Source organism: Penaeus vannamei, chromosome 28, assembly GCF_042767895.1.
Source record: "Penaeus vannamei isolate JL-2024 chromosome 28, ASM4276789v1, whole genome shotgun sequence".
Taxonomy (NCBI): Eukaryota; Metazoa; Arthropoda; class Malacostraca; order Decapoda; family Penaeidae; genus Penaeus; species Penaeus vannamei.
The window spans coordinates 27,376,055-27,381,054 of NC_091576.1; positions in this window are offsets into that span (position 1 = coordinate 27,376,055).

Here is a 5,000-nt window from a genome sequence, read left to right on the forward strand (position 1 = left end):
TGATAACAACTCTCACCATCAAAATAACCAACAATAATAACACAACCCATAAAAAAACACTTAAAGATAACAACTCTCTCACTAACAAAATAACGGACAATAATAATACACCTCATAAAAAAACACTTAAAGATTACAACTCGCTCAACAACAAAATAACCAACAATAATAATACAAATAAAAAACACTTAAATCTAAAAACTCTCTCACCATCAAAATAACCAACAATAATAATACAACTCATAAAAAAACACTTAAAGATAACAACTCTATCAACAACAAAATAACCAACAATAACATCGCATCATTTGCCTCATTGCTCCCGCCCGGTACCTCAGCTGAGCAAGGACTCGTTGGTATGTTGGTATGTTGGCGATTTCAATTTCCGAAGATCAAACCCTTCCCCTGAGAGCCAGACCGGGGGGAGGGGGGTGGGGGGGGTACCGGGGGGAGGGGGTGGGGTGGGGTACCGGGGGGGAGGGGAATCTAATGGAGAGGTGGAAGGGAGGTGGGAGGAGGATAGGGAAGAAGGGGAGGGAGGGAAGGAGGGAAATAGGGGGGGGGGAGAAAGAGGGAGAGAGAGAGAGAGAGAGAGAGAGAGAGAGAGAGAGAGAGAGAGAGAGAGAGAGAGAGAGAGAGAGAGAGAGAGAAAGAAAGAGAGAGAGAGAGATTGAGAGATGGAGGGAAGATGTTGACGGAAGGAAGGGGTTGAGGAAAGAAAGGCTAGAAGAGAGAAGGAGTGGGGGGGTTAGGCTGGAAAGGAGAGGGAGAGAGAAGGAAGGGGAGAGGAGAGGACGAGTGGGAGGAAAAGAGAGGAAGGAAGGGCTGTATGAGGGAAGACGAGAGAGAGTGAAGAAGGAGAGGGAATGAAACGAAAGAGAAGAGGAGTTGAAACGAGAAGGAAGGGGTGGGGAGAAAAGGGCGTGAGAAGAGAGACAGGGAATGAAAAGAGGAAGGAAGGGGGTGGAAGAGAGAGGGAAGCAAAGAACATAAACAGGGAAAAGGAGAGATAGAGAACGGGAGAGTAAAAAAAAGAATGAGAAAGGTACAAAAAGGAGGAGAGAGGGGAAAGACGAAAGAGAGACAGAGACAAATCAACTAAAACATACATACCCAAAAGAAGACACGCACCCATACAAACAGAGAACAAGCAGGAGAAGGGGAGAGAGGAGAGAGAAGAGACACGCTACTGAGGAACAGAACCCAAAGGCATAGATCTTACAAGGCATAGGACTTACTAGGCAGACTGAATCCCCACGACAGAGAAAGCGAAGGATTTGTTATTACCAATTACATTCTCTGATTTAACAAGATCATTAGGTAGACGAGTAACGGTGGTTTGGAATTGATAATGATGCCGATGATTCAGTTCACAGTTAATTTACCGTGGCGCATAACTTATGACATATGCTGTTGTTAAAGATGATGAATACATATAGAGGTAGAGAAAGTTGCAGTCCGAAAAATAGGTAAAAAAGAATAAAGATAAATAGATAGATAGATAGACATAGATATATAGAAAGATCGATAATGAGAGAGAGTGAGTGAGAAAGAGAGATAGAGAGTGAGTGAGAGAGAGAGAGGAGAGAAAATGAGATAGAGAGAGAGCTAGAGGGAGAGAAAGAGAGAGAAAATGAGATAGAGAGAGAGCTAGAGGGAGAGAAAGAGAGAGAGAGAGAGAGACGATTAGAGAAATGAAGGGAGGAAGGGAGAGAGAGAGAGAGGGAGAGATGGAGGGAGGGAGAGGGAGACAGAGAGAGAGAGAGAGAGAGATAGAGAGGATGGGAGAGAGGGAGAGAGAGAGAGAGAGAGAGGGAGAGATGGACGGAGGGAGAGGGAGAGAGAGAGAGGATGAGAGATGAAGGGAGGGAGAGGGAGAGAGAGAGAGAGAGGATGAGAGAGAGGGAGGAAAGGAGAGAGATGGAGAGAGAGGGAGACACAGAACGAAAAGATAAGACGGGATATATAACTGGTGACTGTGACGACATTGACGGTGGTTGATTTTTGTGTTTGATTTTAAGATTTATTTTTGTTAGATGGCGGTGGTTATCAGGTATTTATAAAGTGCTGTGTGTGCGTATACGTGTGTGTGTGTCTGTGTGTGGGGCGCTTTTGCTTGCACTAGTCACCACTATTAGTGTTTGTGGTATTGCGTTTCGTTTTTTTGTTTTCTAAAGTTACGATAAAAGAAGTTATATATCAATTATGGTTTATAGCCTTCTGGAGGTGCTATGCTTGCCACACTGATGCCGGCGCTTCTGCAGTCCGTGTTGCTGTCATCAACTTGAATCGTCATTAATGTTTTCTTTCAACCCCATTATTATTCTGTCATAAAAAAAGGGATAAAAGATTTAGAGAGGCTGGACGCTGAACATCATAATACCAAAGATTATTAACCCTACACACACACATATGTATATATATATTATTATAATTATCATTATCATTATTAGCATCACTAGGATTATCATTACCATTATTATTATCATGATCATGATACACACACACACACACACATACACACACACACACACACATATATCATCATCATCATCATCAAGGGGGCTGACGCCGACGGGGGCGCATAGCCGCATCCACCCTTCGCTTCCACCTACGAGGATCCCTCATGGCTAGACGCCAGGCAGGGACTCGGCCCATCTCTATTTCTTCACGGCAGGTTTGGTCGATCTGCCCAAGCCACGACTTCCTCGGTCGTCCCACAGGCCTCCTCCACCCAGGGTTGTCTCGAACAGAGACGACCTGATGGGCAGGATCATCCTGAGGAAAGCGAGCCAGGTGGCCGTATAGCCTGAGTTGGTGATCACGGATTGTGCAGATAACAGGTCCTGTGCCAGTCTCACGGTGCAACCGTTGGTTGGACACATGGTCCCGCCAACAGTACCCCATGATCTGGCGCAAGGACCTATTACAAAAGGCTTCAAGACGAGCCTCCAAGGCACAGGACAATGTCCAGGTTTCGCTACCGTATAGCAAAACTGGTATTATCAGGGCCTTGAAAACCCGTAGCTTGGTCCTTCTGCACAGGTACCGACATCTCCAAATACTCTTGTTGAGAGAGTTCATGACCCCTGCTGCCAGGCCAATCCGTCTGCTGACTTCATGGTCTGACAGCCCAGAGTTATGAACTACACTACCAAGGTATGTAAAGCTCTCTGTGACTTCAATGTCCTCGCCGCAAGTACGTACTGACTGAACAGGTTCTCCTAACAAGTCCCCAAATTCCTGGACCTTGGTCTTGGTCCAGGAGACCTCTAGACCCAAGGGCTTCGCTTCATTGCTAAATGCATCGAGAGCCGCCACTAGGGTTTCCAAAGACTCAGATAGAATGGCAACATCATCAGCAAAGTCAAGGTCTGTAACCTTGATATTGCCCAGTGTTGCTCCACAATGACTTTGAACAGTAGCTCTGCCCAGTATCCAGTCCATGCAAGTGTTGAAAAGAGTTGGTGCAAGGACACAGCCTTGCCTCACTCCTGAACTAACAGGAAAGAAGCTCGACAGGCCCCCACCACACTTTACAGCACTTTCAGTACCAGTATACAGGCTTGCTATTAGTCCAATAATCCTTGTTGGAATTCCTCTCAGCCTCAGGATCTCCCAAAGTGACTCCCGATGCACCGTATCGAACGCCTTCTTGAGGTCGATGTAGGCTGCAAGCAGCCCACGCCCGAACTCACGGCGGCGCTCTACAATGACTCGAAGCGCGAGGATACGGTCTATTGTGGACTTACCAGGAGTGAATCCGGATTGCTCCAGTCTCTGGTGCCCTAGTAGATGGTCTCTGATACGTCTCAGAAGGATGTGGGCGAGAACCTTGCCTGGTATACTGAGCAGTGTGATGCCTCGGTGGTTGCTGCAGTCCCAACGGTCCCCCTTCCCCTTCCAGAGAGGGATGACCACACCCCTCAACAGGTCAGGAGGAACGGAACCGGACCGCCAGATGGCAGCCAGGACAGCATGTAACCCCCGTGCCATAGGTTCACCACCAGCCTTTAACAGTTCAGCTGGTATGCCGCAGATACCCGCTGCTTTACCACTCTTCAGCTTGGAAATCGCCCCCCTAACTTCAGTTAGGGAGGGAGGGTCCTCACTGATGGGTGGATCCGGCAGCGGGATCTCGACACTACCCGCATCCAAGTTAACTGTTGGTGGGTCAACCTGGTACAGCTGCTCAAAATACTCAGCCCAACGTTCCCTCACCGCAACAGGATCTGAAACGATCTGACCACTTACTGAGCGAACTGCTGTCACCTGTGAAGAGGGCTTGGAGTTCAGCTTTCTCAGGGCTTGGTATGCAGGACGAAGGTCATTTACTAAGAAATGGCCTTCTACCTCCTCTGCAAGACTCCTAATAAACTGTTCCTTGTCCCTTCTTAACAGGGACCGAGTTCTGCGCACATGCGAACGGTGCAATTCCCGATCCCCTGTCAGACAAGCCGCACAACATGCATCTGTGGCTTCCAGTGTGTCCTGTGAGATGGAATACTGTACTGCTCTCGTGCGTACACCAATCGTATCTTGAGCTGCATCAAGCGTTTCACACTTAAAGGTATCCCACAGAAGAACAGGGTCTGTCAGACTGCCAAGCATTGCGAAACGATCAGAGATTGCCTCAGCAAACCCGCGGGCACACTCCCCCTCCCTCAGCCTGTCCAAATGAAACACCCTAGGGTGATCATTTGACCGCTGGGGAGTTTTGAAGTGGACCCGGAGGGTAGCCACAACCAATCTATGGTCAGTACCACAGAACTCAGCACTCCTGTACACCCTGCAATTCTGAAGGATCCTCCAACGAGTGCTAACGAGTATGTGGTCGATCTCCTTGGCTGCATTACCTGCATCACTGTACCATGTCCAGCGATGTGGGTCTGGGCGCTGGTACCAGGAGCCAGAAATCCTCAATTTCTGGGACCTAGCAAAGTCCCGGAAAAGGAGGCTATTCTCGCTACCGGCATCAGCTCCTGAACCATGGGGACCGA